General features: G+C 41.4%; 1 pseudogene; it reads left to right on the top strand.

Moving 5' to 3' along the window:
* Positions 1 to 14,628: 14,628 nt before the first annotated feature.
* LOC101609383 overlaps positions 14,629 to 15,216 on the top strand; it is a 145,644-nt pseudogene continuing 145,056 nt past the window's right edge.

Genomic DNA, 15,216 nt, shown 5'->3' with positions numbered 1-15,216 from the left:
AAACTGATCACACATTCCCGAGAAATCATGAAGTTTTGTCAGCCTTAGTTTCCTGATGTGCACAATCAAGGTGACAATATTTTCCTTATAGTGAACGCAGTGAAGCATGTAAAACTATTTTGAAAATCAGAATCATCATACAAATGTAAGATTGTGGCCAAAGGAGAGATAAAGGGGGAGAAAGGGAGGAGAAATCAAGATCAAAAGAAGCCAGTTGTCAGGGAAATACTGGAAACCCTTCCTCACCTGGGCTGCATATAAGAAAGCAGAGCATCTGTGAGAGAAGCAGAAGCCCCATGTCCCATTATCTCTGAACATGAGAAACTATGGACACTATGCAAATGACTTATAAAGGGACAGGAGGCCCAGGACTCTTGAGCCTTGAAACCTAGCTCAGCTCTCTTGCCAAGTTGTGTTCTTTGTAAAAACATTTTTATTTATTTATTTTCAAGCAGAGAGAGGGAGAGAGAGAGAGGATGTCAGGGCTTATATCTGCTGCAAATGAATTCCAGATACATGTGTCACTTCGTGCTTCTGGTTTTACATGGGTACTGGGAAATTGAACTTGGGTTGTCAAGCTTTGCAGACAAGCACCTTAACCACTGAGCCATCTCTTCAGCCCCCCACTTCCATTCTTAAGAGTACCTTCCTTTTTCTTTGGTTCATGTGGCACATGATGGGCTTTTGTGGGGGGTTGGCCTATACATTACAAGATGTTTAGGATCACTCTGGACCTTAATCTACTGCATGCCAGTCACACTACTACCTCCTACAATTAAGGTCATCAAGCATGTCCCCAAAACCTACTCATTATCACCTGAAGCAGAAAGCACATGCTACATCTAAGCCAGTAATTTCCTTCTGCTGCAGAGTGGATTCACCTGGGGTGGAGGTGTTGAAACTATTGCTTCAACCGAGAGCTTTTACTGTATGAACCAGAGGAAGGTAGTATACAGTACCTATCCCTGGGAGATTCTAGAGCTAAGAACCTGAAAAATCACAACCTTCATGAACTGTCTAGGTCTGGCCACAGACTGCTTCCAGTAATGAAGCCACGTTTTCTTTGGTAAAGACCAAGGCTATCTAAGGGGAAATCAGGAAGAAGGCTCTCCACACCTCAGCCCAATATACACTTTCCTTCCTGCTCACAGTCATAGGAATTCCATTTTCTGATGAGTCTATGAACAATTTGTCCTTTAGCAGACAATTAAGGGCGTGTGATGAAGGAGATAATTAAACATGATGGATATCCCAGCACATCCATCTTGAAGCCATTTTTCAAAAACAATGGAAGCACTAACATCATTCTGATAAGACGGAGCTAGACAGAAACATCATGAGTAACATATGACTGGGTACAAATGGTAAAATTAAAGGCAAACATTGTTGATGAGCTCGCTAGAGCCTGAAGTATTGAAGCACAATATTAGCCTTGGTAGAAAATAACTTCATTGAAATATGTCCTTTGTGGTACACAGCTTTCCCGAGGCTCTGAAAGCATTCTGTCTCTCAGTGCCTAAATCTCTGTCACCAGGCATTCTCAACAGAATAAACATAAAGGAGAGCTTGGTAAGGAAAGTAGAGGATAATTGAAATCTTTCCCTGATGTACTGTTTTGCCCTGATCTACTGTTACAACTGAAGAGGCGAAGAATCAAATACCTGTTCTTTACTTAGACTCTTTCAGAAACCCTTCTTCTCTGCAGCTGGCATAACACCAGGTCAATCAGAATCTACTTAACACACACTCACATCAATAAATCCCCATGCTAAGCTCTCCAGGAGACACAGAGATGAATACAACACAGATCTGGCCCTCTAGGTGTTTGCAGTCTAGTTAGGATCAATAAAAACAGAGTCAATAATACTGAATCGTCTCAGCTTAAGTCCAAATGAATGACACCAAGGAGTGATATCCAGCAGAGAATTTCACATGAACCCAAGTGAAACCTAGCAGTTTGATCAGTCCTATGAACCTATGAAGTCTGGTCCTGAATGAAGGAAGGCCAGGTGATTGAGGAAAGATAGAATGCTATCTGTGTCCTCCTTAGACCCTTTAGGCAGGTACATCCTTGTGTAAGACACTGGGTGGTAGAGGGAGGTCCAGGCTGAGTGCAGGAGATGAGACAGAATTTGGAAGCTCTTGCTTATGAGTGGTGAGCTGCATGGGACTAGCACATCACAGCAGGAAGCTCTTGCCCTTCACCTTGGGTAGATGCAGGCTCTGGGGAAGAACCAGAGAAAAGTAGTCTCTGTGTGTGGCAAGGATGCTATGAGCAGAACAGCAGGAGGTGGTGAGTGTGGGGCTTGCATGTGCCCACGTCTGGGGGCTCCTGTTTCTACTCCTGATGTTTTCAAGAATATAGTTCCTTCTGGGCTGGGGAAATCTCTGGTATGCAGCAGGTAAGCAGGAGGATGGAGGTAAGCAGAAGCAGATATGGTCTTCAGAAAAGGAGCCATGAAGGGCATGTTAGGTGAGCAGTGCTGTACCTCACCTTCACCACATGGCTGAGGCCAACCTATCAGTTATGAAGAGCCCAATACCTCTCGTGGGCAAGATGATTGGGTTTGAAGTGTGACACACAGTCCTGGAACATGGTCCACCCAATGGTTCTGGCCACCAGGTAGGCCTTGTCTGTACTACTGGAGATATGGACATTGCTACTGGGAAGCGAGCACCTAGTCCAATCTCTGTCTCCACTATTGGGTCTCCTTGCCCTGAAAGTATAGGCTTCACCCAGCAGCAGAACCAAGCTTACGTTGCTCCAAACACACTACCCTGCTCATAAATTTTCCAGTGTTTTCCCTATGCCTTTGATAAAACCCAAACATTTCCTCATGCCCATTATCCTTATAGAATTCATCTATCTGATCCCTAGTCTCATTGCCCAACTTTTCTTGCCTTGCTCATTTCACTGTGGTGACCATGGCTTTGTCCTCAGTTTATAACACTTCTAACTCATCCCTGCACTGGGGCCTTTTTTTGTGCTACCAAGAGATCATTCTCCATAAAACTCAGGGCTGTTTACCTCATCATTCAGATCTTTGCCCAAATAAATCTTGAGAGAACCCTATCTGGCTGTACTCCTCAGAGAAGCCCTCATCTCCTAGTGTCTTCTATTTCTTTCTTGTTACTTTTGAGGCAGGTTTTCTAGCCTCCAATTTCTAATGTAGCTCAGAGGATGACCTTGAGATTCCATTATTCTTACCTCCACCACTCAAGTGCTGGGATTACAGGCAAACATCACCATGCCAGTGATGTTGAGGATAGAACCAGGGCTTTGTGCATGCACTAGGCAAGCACTCTGTCAACTGAGCCTCAGCCCCAGCTCTTATCCTTTTACTCTAATTGTTTCTTCCAATCATTTGGAAGATAATATCAAATATCTCCCAATGTCACATTATACATTTATCTCAATATTTGTTATTGTCTATACTGCACATCAGATTTTAAAAACCATTTTAAATTCCAGAGTCAGGCTGGAGAGATGGCTTATCAGTTAAGCACTTGCCTATAAAGCCAAAGGATGTAGGTTCAATTCCCTAGGAACCACACAAGCCAGATGTACTAGGTGGTACATGCATCTGGAGTTCGTTTGCAGTGGCTGGAGGAGTCCCTGGTGTGTCCATTCCCCCCATCTCTCTCTTTCTCTATCTGGCTCTTTCTCTCTATGTGTCTCAAATAAATAAGTAACAATAAAATGTTATTTTAAAAAAACCTTCCTAAATTCCAGTGTTGAGAATAGTACCATGTCACATATTAAATACACAAGAAATACATATCAGATGAAAGAAAGGACAACCGCCTCTAGCCCATCGTTTGAAGACCTGGATGTGGAAATGCTAACATACATATAGCTTCATGTCAAAAGCCCCTAAGCCTTTTGCACCATCTAAGCAGGCCTCTTGTGATTGTCACCGTCATATCCCTTGATATACCTGTGGCTGTCCCACCATGTTTCACCACAGCTGACTTGCTATCTATGTTTATTTACTAACATTTGCTTCACCTTACCCACATGAGGCCAGATCCGTGCCTGATTTTTTCACTGCTATAACCCTGACAGTTGTCAAAGGACAGACATTTAGTAAATAAGAGTTGGTCTGACTAGGCCAGGACGCCAGTGCACTTACATTTGCTTGGTTCATATTTTGTACCTCAAAGCCAGATCTTACATTAAGTAATAGTCAACATCATTGTGTTAGATAGCCTCCTCCTTCTTGTCCTTGCAGAGCCTTGAGACCCCGATTCTGCCTTTCAGCATATTACCATCCCTGCCAATTTGAGTGGCAATATAGCACAGCTACCATCTATAGCATACCAAGGTAGGAACCGGTAGTAGACATGTAGGCATTCAGCACAGTTTCTCCTTCCTCTGTCCCCTGATAGACATGGTACCATATACAAGACTCAGCCTCAGATTTCTCCTGTACACACCCATCCTTCACCCAAGCCCAACTCTCCAAATGCAGGCAGTACAGAGAAGACCACAGACTTGGTAACCAACCAGACAAAGGTTTGAATCTCACCTTCTCTGTGAACTTGCTTTATAAGTGTGGATATTCGTCTCATAACAGCTTTACCTCATTTCTCAGATACATGCAGCATTATAGTTCTCTAGAACTGTTGGAGGGACTAACAGTGACACTAAGAGTCCAATGCCACGGAGGAATCTTGAACATTTGAGACCAAATAATAACTCAAATAATTTGGAGAGGAGTGTGAAGCTTGGGTATATGTTTGATAGGGATTTATTTTTTCTTGTGGTGCTAAGACAAATGCCCTATCACTGAACCATACCCCACCCCCATTAGAGTCTTTGTGATTAAGCCCAAGGGGGAAAAGGTCAGTACATCTCTAAATCAGTACTCTGTCAGCCACATAAACAATTCTGGTCGCAAGCTTAATGTCTCCTATCACCCATGCCCTTGAAGGCAGGGTTTCAGGCTATTCTAGACAGCAGAGAGCCCAAGTGTTGGTGTCAGGAACCTAGGCAGGCAGTCAGCTTCTGGCAGGTCCAGCTCAGCCAAGTGCCCTCTGTGCGGCACCTCCGCCTTTCCAACACAGCTGGCACTTCTGCATCTACCTCAAGCTCATTTAAATAATGGGGCAAACTGTAAAGATGGAAGATAATCATAAAAAGTATGCAAATAGGGAGTATGGGAAAGTATGCAAATGGGGAAGTCCGCGAACTCAGAGGAGGCTGGGAGAACAAAGATAATCAAGAGCATTCTCAACAGGCCCCAGGTGTGTGCTGGCTGGGTCGCGAGCACAACACAAGCCCATAGGGAGGAGGTGGGAAGCTCTATTCCTCGCCTGTGGGGTTTTCTTCATAAGCTGTCTATTTCTCTCTCCAAGCTGCTCCAGACGAACCTGGCAGATGGAGCTCAAGCATGTTGGAGAGCAGAGGCAATGGGAACCAAGGAGCTTCCCATAGCATCTACTGTCAACCTTGTCTTCCTTAAGGGCTAGATCCTGATGTGGTAGTCATGCAGAAGTGCTACAAAAGGCCTCTACTGCTACCCACATTCTACTCCAAACATGCTTCAGAGAAGTGCCAGCTCTCCCACCATGCCCAGCCTTAGCTCTACCTTCTTGCTCCTTCTAGCTACAGCCCCTAGTAAGTTAGTACAGTGCCCCCATCCCACCCTGGGCTCTCTGTTCAGTGTCTGGCCACCTCTCCTTCAGAAAATTTCCAGCCTCAGATTGAAAGTTTGAGCCTTTGCTTGTCTACAAATTCAAGCTGCAGACAACCCCCCCCAACTTTCTCTCTCTCTGCCCTGCTTTCCTTTGCACTTGTCACAATCTCATGCCACTTTTAGTACAGAGCTAATCTCTATTTTATTGTACTTTATCTTATTGTACTGGGCTACATAAGACCATTTGCAAGTAAGTATATAATGCATTTTGAACATATTTCCCACTACTCTCCCCTTTCTTGCTCTTTCCTGCCATAGCCTTCCATGCTCCTCTAACAGTATAGTGTCTGCTTTCATGTCATACGTACACACTCAAGTTAATTTGTCTATATAAAACCTAGGAATCACAAATAAGAGAAAACATGGTATTTGTCTTTCTGTCTGGCTTCATTTTCTTAGAATGATGATCTATGATTGCATTTATTTTTCTACAGTGGTGGGACTCTGTCCTTCTTAGTGTATATACACTACATTTCTTTTAACCATTCCTGTGTTGAGGGCCTCCTAGGCTTGTTCCACAGCATAGACATTGTGAACAGATCCGCAGTAACACAGGAGGCCAGTTGAGAGCCACAGATCCTATTTCTTTTTCTTGACACCACTGGAAGCCCAACTAGCCTTCGGTCTGGGCATTCACTGATTTCTGGCCAGCACAGTCGGGGTTGCCTAAAATATAGGGGGGCTCCCTGTCTCCCTTTCTCTTCCCTCTCTTCTATCACATAACTTGCTGAGCAGACCAAAGCAGCTGATTCCTTATGGGAAACTCAGGCAGCTACCACAGTGTATGAGGCAAATTTAGAAGTGCTGGCCTCCCTTATGTTCTGATAAGTGTAATCGCAGCATAAAGAAAGGTTTGGGGGCTGGAGAGAAGGCTTAGCAGTCAAGGCACTTGCCAAGCCTGAGGACCTATATTCAATTTTCCAGTTCCCATGTTAGGGAAACATGCAAAGGGATGCAAGCCTACACGGTTGAATACATGCACAAGATGTCACAAGCATCTGGAGTTCGGCTAGAGTGGCTGGAGACCCTGGCATGCCAATTCTCTCTTTTTCTCTTTTTCTGTCTCTCTCTGCCTCTCTCTCTCCTTCATAAAAAGAAAAAAGAAAGGCTTGGGGTTGGTTCCTTTCTGCTGTGGGTGTTGGAGCAAAGTGGATTCGAGTTGTGCAGTGGGGCTGGAAAGATGAGGCAGTGTATTAAACACTTGCAGCTTAAGCTGGAGTACCTGAGTTTGATCCCCAGACCTCAAATGAAAAACCTGACATCATGAAAGGCTTATTGTCATCCCAGCATGCTGATGCTAATGGTGAGATGAGAGATAGAAAAATAATTTCCTGGAAGCTTCCTGCCAGCTCAGCAAAAAATAAGAAAGTAGCAATCCAGAGCAAGAACTCTGCCTGAAATGAGGTCGAGAGGGGCGGACTGACCTGAAAGTTGTTCTCTGATCACCACACATACATGTCATGCCACCATGTCATGCATGTCCCCCCCACACACAAACATGCATACATATACACACATAGTGGAACTATATCCACACCAGGAGGTACGAGGGGTCAGATCCAGTCAGGTATGAGAGGGGTACTCAGTATTCAGTGTCAGACAGGAAAAGCTTCAAAGGGTAATACTAGGTCACAGCTGGGCTGCCAACCTCCAATTCCAGTGCCTTCCATGCCAAGGCCTAAGGATCTCAGTTACAGCTGAGTGTATATGACAGCCCTGTCCCCCAAGGAACATCACCTCCCCATCACCAAGTAACAAGGCCCAGTATGATTCCTACAAGGGTTCCCACTTCTGTCAGGCAGAGTAGACTGGCTTGAGTTAGGCCATGTTTTCCAAAGGCACAATAAATGGAATCCTTGAGGATACCTGGGATACTGTGTGACCTAAACCACCTCACCAGCTTCATCATATACCTCACCCCACCCCACCACCACCCTCTTCTCAGAGTCAAGGACACCAGTGGTGTTTCTTGTTCCATGAGGGCATTCTGCCTGCATGTTTTCCACCTGCCTGATCTGGCACCTCCCTCTCCCTTTTAATATGTGCTTATTTATTTATCCCTTGTGTGAGTTCATGTGCATATGCACCTATTTGTATGTGCATGTGTAGTTGGAAGACATCCTCAGGTATTGTTCCTCAGCTGTCATCTACCTTTTTGAGACAGGGTCTCTCGTTGACTCAGAGATTACCAAATACCCAAACTGGCTGGCTATCAAGTTTCAGGGATCTGCCTGTCTGCACTCCTCTAGCTCTGGGATAATAAGTGAACACCACCACAGCCTTGCTTTTTGTTTTTTTAGCTTTTTTTTTTTCTGGTGTCAAACTCAGGTCCTCAGGCTTGTTTGGCAAGAACTTTATTGAGTGAGCTCTCTCCCCTTTTAGAACATGCAGGTCCAACACCCACTCCTGGTGGAAGCTGTTTCTCAATATCTCCCCAAGTATTCTGTTTGTACAACCTTCCTTCCTGAAGGTATACTGTAAGCATTGTATGAATATGAAACTTCAAATCCTTCCCCAGTGAGAGTCCCATTTTTCTTGAAATTCTTCCCAGAAAAAAACTTGGCTCTTCTCGTCATTATCAACCTGATTTCACCCTCTCTTCTCACTGTTTACAAGCCCTCCAATAAGACAGTTCCAGATTCTACCAGTGATAACTGGGCCATGCTTTCTAGTTATTCACAGGGCTGGTTTCTGGTCTGAAAATCCAATGTTATCTTTAGGTCTTAGCTCAACAGCATCTTCCTAGAGAAATGTGCACTGATCACCATATCCACAAGGTACCCCCTTCCCATTATCCTCTATGCATAGTCTTAAGAATTTTGTTGATCCTTAAAGTGTGGTCCTTAGAGTATAGAGTTTCATCTGGAAACTCCTAAGACATACAGAACCTCAACCTAACCTAAGACCTGTTAAACCAGAGCCTGCATTTAGCATCATGTCTCAAATCACTACTATGCATATGGATGTCAAAGAAGAGCTATTCCCACAGCCTGCAGTTGCCCAATTTGTTTATTTAATAAGCATTTCTTTCACACTCTGGAAAAAGTTATATGAAGGCAGATATCTTAAATAACCTGTGCCTGGCACCTAGTACATGGTAGATGTTAAAATCAAGTGAATAAATGTAAAAGAGAGAGAGAGAATAAAGGAATGAGTGGGTATGCACAAATGCATGAATGAAGAGTTTCCAAATTGTCTTCAAGGACTAGTACTGTGTAGTCAGTATCATCTCTTTCAAGTTCCCAAGAGAGCAGAGCCTCTGAGCTCACATGCCTTTGAGGACTTGCTGAGCCTCTTCTGGGTAGGATGTTCAGTGCTGAGTGCCAGAATGGTTAACAGGCACTGTCTGCTCCTAGTGACCTCATAGTTTAAAAGCCTCACTCAAATGAAACAGCCTTTGTCTCTTTTTCTGATATATCTTTGGTTTCTAGATCTCCTTCTCCATCTTTCACAACTAAACAGCAGGTGCGTTTTTCAGCCCCAGTGGCCACGCATTGTCCACCTCTCTCCCCAGAGGGCTTGTAGATGGCTAACGTGGTACCTGAGTCCTTTTTCAGACCTGCCTTTCATGTATTCATGCTTCTCTATCAGTCATGAGCTTTCATCGGTTTCCTAAAAATGTGCATCTTGTCCTGTTTGTATCCAAAACACTCCTGTGACCCCAATTCTGACACTGTCAATGGGCAGTAGAAGACAGAGTCCCATGAGCTTCCACCCAGCCTTAACAGCCCAATGTCCTCATTTGTTCCTTTCACATGGTGGGTAGCCTGACCTGCAGTCCTCAGAGACTAACTGTGCTGGTTTCCATCATCAGCCCTAGATTCCTTGCCTTTCCTCATTTAATAATGATTTCCCTGTTGTTTGATACACTTTTCTCCTTCCTTCCAAGAGGAGATCCTCTTCATCCCTTCAGGCTGAATTCATGGCACAGAAAAACTTATGCCAATGACTCAACAATATCAACAATAAAGGAAAATCTTCTATGATCACATGAACATAAGCTGAAAAGATATTTGATAAATTTTCATATTCATTCCTAAAATGAACCCTAAGAATAAAAAAATAGAAATAAAAATAAATAAATTTTATGGGCCGGAGAGATGGCTTAGCCATTAAGCACTTGCCTGCAAAGCCAAAGGAGGATCTTGATTTGATTCCACAGGACCCAAGTAAGCCAGATGCACAAGGTGGTACATGCATCTGGAGTTTGTTTGCAGTGCTTGGACGCCCTGGCATGCTCGTGCTCTCTCTCTCTCTCTCTCTCTCTCTCTCTCCCTCTGTCTTTCCCTCCTTCCCTTTCTCTCTCAAATAAATGAATAAATATAAAACATTTAAAAAATAAATACATTTTGGGATGGAGAGATGGTTTAGTGGTTAAGGCATTTGCCTGCAAATCCAAAGGACCCAGGTTCAATCCCCCAGGACCCAGGTAACCCAGATGCACAAGGGAGCACACACTTCTGGGCTGGAAGTCCTGGCATACCCATTCTCTCTCTCTCTCTCCCTCTGTCTCTCTCCTTTTATCTCTCTCTCTCTTTCTCTCCCCTCTTTCTCTGTCAAATAATAACTAAATAAAAATAAAATATTTAAAAAATACATTTTAACAGAAGCTAGCAATTATTAAAAGAAGTGAATTTCCATTAAAATCAGAAACGAGAGATACCTCCCACCACTAATATCTTCATCCATATGGTATATATGGATGCCAATACAACATGATAAATTGAATGATAGACCTCAAATTTTCAAGAAAAAGTGCAAAACCATCCTATCTGGCTAAAGCTTGATGGCATAGCTAGAATATCTACACATGCTATTCCTTAAACTTTCTAGAACAAGAACTACAAAGGTCAAAATTAGAAAAACTTGAAAGAAAAGTAGATTCTGTGAATACTAGGAATAAGAATTTAAATGGATATCATAAAAATCTAAAATAGTGAAAAAGAGATAAAATAAGTAAAATTTAACAAGAAAGCCATAGGGTCTATATGAATAAATCTATAAAATCTAATTGGGTGACATAAAACAGATTTTGATCAAATGAAATAAGAAACTAGATTCTTCATTAGGGAGAAGTAATATCATAAAAATGTCAAAATTATACATATAAATGTGGAAAATTTAATGATACTCCCATTAAAACAGGAATAGCATCTTTCTTTTTCTTTAAAAGTAAAATGATCTTCAGTTCATATGAATGAAAAATGAACAGAATACTAAAACTTTCAGACACATACATAAATAGTAAGATGAGGATTTGCCTGAACAGACATCAGAATATACTACAAAGCCACTCTAAAAAAATCTGTATAACAGTATCTAAGGATAGAAGAACAACAGTCAGTGGATAAGATCATCCCCAAATAGATCCATTAAGGGCAAGATTTAGACTGTGGCCAAAGAGGTACCTGTATTCACTGAGGAAATGATATCCTACAGAGTAAATGGTCATGCGCAAATGGTGATTGAATCAGAAGAGACTACGGACAAGTGAACACAATGTGAGACAGGAGGAGTAAGTTCTAGAAACCTGTTGCATAGGAGGCTGATGAGAGATAGCAATAATGCATTCTAATGTATTTCAAAATGGGTTGAAGAGAATATTTTGAAAGCTATCACCACAAAGAAAATAGGCTAATTACCCTGACTCAGTTGTGATGCAGTGTATGAATATACTAAACTACCACACTGTATTCCATGAATACATGTGTGCAATTACTATGTTGATTAAAAATAAAAATATGCAGTTGGATTACTTGTTTATGCAATAAGTAAAGTAAATTTGCATGAATTAAATAAAGATCTGGTTATAGACATATGCAAAAAAAAATCACAAAAAATATATTATCTGTCTACACCAAAAGGGAAAACACTTAATTCCAAAGGGAGAACACTACACATGTCTCTGAGCATCAACTATAAACTGTATACCATGTAACTATAAACCATAAAGTTTATAAGTATAAGTAAAGGTTAAATTTTTCAAGTTAACAGAGGAACAAAAGACTTGGAAAAATATTTGCAGTGTCAATACCAGGTAATAAATTACCATGCATGCTATGTAGAGAGTTCTTACAAATTGACAGAGAAGCAATCCCACAGAAAAATGAACAAAGGATATGAATAGGAAATTCATAGAAGAGCAACCCCAAATAGACAATAAATACATGAAAAGATATTCAGGCTCACTTGTAAACAGAGAAATGCAAATGAAAGTGAGGAGTTATTACTTTACACTCATGTCCCAGGCAAAAATTAAAAGAAGAGTTAAGACCCATTGCTAGAGGGCATGAAGGAAAAGTTATCTTACTTATTCCCACTGGAAATGGGGATTATTTCTAGAAAGCCATATGGATATATCTATTAAAATTAAAAACACCCATATACTTCAACTCACAAGCCCCAGTATTGCAATTTCAGCCTTCAAAAAATACAAGTTTCAGAATCTAAAGATAGATGTTTGAGGTTGTTCATTGCAGCATTATTCAAAGCAGAAGAAATTACTAGAACTAGTAAATGTCCATCAGTGGGAGAATATTAATTAAAATATTCTACATTCACAGCATAAAATAGAAAATTGTGTAATGCCACCAAAAAATGAAAAATAAGAATTAGAACAATGGGCTGGAGAGATGGCTTAGTAGTTAAGAGCTTGCCTGTGAAGCCTAAGGACCCTGGTTCAAGGCTCAATTCCCCAGGATCCACGTTAGCCAGATGCACAAGACGGTGCATACTTCTGGAGTTCATTTTCAGTGGCTGGAGGCCCATTCTCTCTCTCTCTCTCTCTCTCTCTCTCTCTCTCTCTCTCTCTCTCTCTCTCCCCTTTCTCTCTCTCTCTCCCTCTCTCTCTCTCTCTCTCTCTCTCTCTCTCTCTCTCTCTCTCTCTGCCTCTTTCTTTCTCTGTCACTTTCAAATAAATAAATAAAAATAAACCAAAATGTTTTTTAAAAGAATTAAAACAACTATTCAGTGAGGATTACTGCGAAGTACCATGCAAAGAAGTATGCATATTACAGCACCAAGTTTGATTAAATAAAACAGTCAAAGAAACTATGTGCATGCATAGCTGTGTAGCTAGAAATATCTGAGTAGAAAATATACCACAGCCTATGTACATAATTTTATGACATGCTTAGGTATGATGGTAGAGTTGATTAAGATGGAGTTAGGCAGAGACTTACAGAGTATAGCAAGCCCAAAGGGGAAAAAATAAACTCCATTAGAAAGAACATTCCAGGTGTGGTATGACTCCTACAACTCCACTGAAATGAGAGAGACAGAGAGAACAACTTAAGTCAGTTCTTTATCTAATTTACTTCTTATAGCTCCACCCCACAATGCCATAGTAACTTTCATTGTATGATATTATTCAGTAAGTAGAGTTCAAAATTGGCTATCTGCATACTGTACACCACATGGTCTACATCTTCTGTTAGTTCAAAGACAAGTGTGTGGACCTGTGGCTACACCTCACTTGGGTTGAGATGAAAGATATAGGCTGGGTAATACAGTGGATACTCATATCCACAGGACACATCACTGTGTCCATACCATGTAAAGCTCTGTTCCTTGTCATTAGCCTCCACACAATGTAACAACTATTTGCATAGAATTTATACTCTATTGAGATTCTTAATACTCTGGAGGCAATTTAAAGGCTGTTTATAGGTTATATGCAAATATTATGCCATTTCATATAAGTGATTGGCGGATCCATCTATAGGTCCACAAGAGGTTCTAAATTAAGACCTTTATAGTTGTATCTATTGATATGCCCTATTCACTCACATGATTCAATTCCTAAATATTTGGGAAGTGCGTAAGATTGCTCTTAAATCTAATGTTACTAAAATATAAATGTAAATTGTATTAAATGCAAAAGTAATGGGTGGACAATTCCTATCACTTCTCAACTATTTCACTGTGTTCTTTTACCTATGCTCCTCAGAGGTTTTACAACTGCAGCATCTATGTCGAAGAAATAACATAGAACATGGTGGAACCACACATCTCCCTACCTGTTGTTCCATGATGTTACATCGGTAGATTGAAATCAATGACACTGAGCATGTCTATATCATTGTAAATAGCATATATTACAAGCCAAGATTTGATTTATTGTTTGAATGATTGCCTTGGTTGAACTGATCATGGAATTGCCATTAATGGATAATAGATTCAAGGTGGGTTTGTCTATTGCTGTGGAATGCTGTGAATACCACAGACTACTGATCAATTATTCTTCAATTTACCAAAAACTGTTATCCAATTCAGCAAAACTGTATTTTTCAATGTCATTAACAAATGAATGGCATTTTGACTTATTTTAATTGTTTCAATCTTGTCATATTTAACATCATAATATTACCTTATGCCTTTGTTAACATAAATGAAATTACTAACCAGCATTCATGGCTGGCATATGTTTGTTCATTAATTGGAACCACAGGTTGGATACAGATGCAAGAGATTAGCAAAAGTTTACAAAAGCATTCTCTGAAAAGGCGACTGCCCACATACATAGGATTTTCAGTGAAGAATATTTATATTTTACTATTGTTTATAAATTATTTGCTGTGCATTGTTCATGTGGGTGGCATTTCTAATAAGCTTGTGAGGCATACCTATATCTTCCCCAGAGAATTGACTAAGAGTGACTAACCCACTGCTGGCTTATCACCACTGTACTCATGTGCGTGTTCAAAACCACAAACAGAAGAAAAATCCTTAAATAATTAACTGACCCCTTATCTCAGAGGCTTTCTTGGGTCCCTTCAACTTCTAGCACTTCCACAGCATTCTTCATGTAGCCCTTTGTCCTTTGTGCAGAAACTGGTCCAGTCATTTCCCACAGATGGCCACCTCACACTGGGTATCTGCTTATCACGTGAATGACTCAAACAGCTGAGAATCAGAATGCAGGAAGAACATGGCACAAAGGCCCAGAGACCAGCTCACGAAAGGAAATGATGGGCAGAGTGTCCTCGTCCTCATCCTCGTCTTCGTCCTCAGGTGCTACTTGAGATTCCAAGTAGCTGCAACAGTTGAACCTTTAACTATTTGCTATTCTACAGCCAAGTTTGTCTTCTGCATTCATCTCACCACAGAACTCTCCATTCAAGCTGTGGGTGAAGTACAAGGATGCTTGCACTGTCTTTGTTCTGCCAGCTTGCTTTTTATAAACTCCCTTTCAGAGCCTAGACATTACTCTGCCAGGTGTCATGGCTAATGTCTGCCATCCTAGAACTGGGGAGGCTGAAGTCGGAGGATTATTGAGTTAAAGGCCAGCTTGGGCTACAGAGTGAGTTCCAGGCCAATGAGAGCTACAAGGCAAGACTGTTCTTTACAAGGTGAAGATAGTCTCTTATTTTCTCAATAGGAGATAGTCTTGGTCCTGGTAGGATTACTTTTATCTTTGGCTGATGGTTAAACTATGAAACAATGTGATTGTAGTGCCCATGCTGCCCTCTAAGCGTCAGGTGAAGTAGCCACTCTGGAGAGCCATGACAGGGAGCTG

This window comes from Jaculus jaculus, chromosome 1 (genome assembly GCF_020740685.1).
Source record: "Jaculus jaculus isolate mJacJac1 chromosome 1, mJacJac1.mat.Y.cur, whole genome shotgun sequence".
In the NCBI taxonomy this organism is placed as follows: Eukaryota; Metazoa; Chordata; class Mammalia; order Rodentia; family Dipodidae; genus Jaculus; species Jaculus jaculus.
The sequence above is the reverse complement of the archived record's forward strand: the minus strand, read 5'-3'. Positions and strand labels throughout refer to the sequence as shown.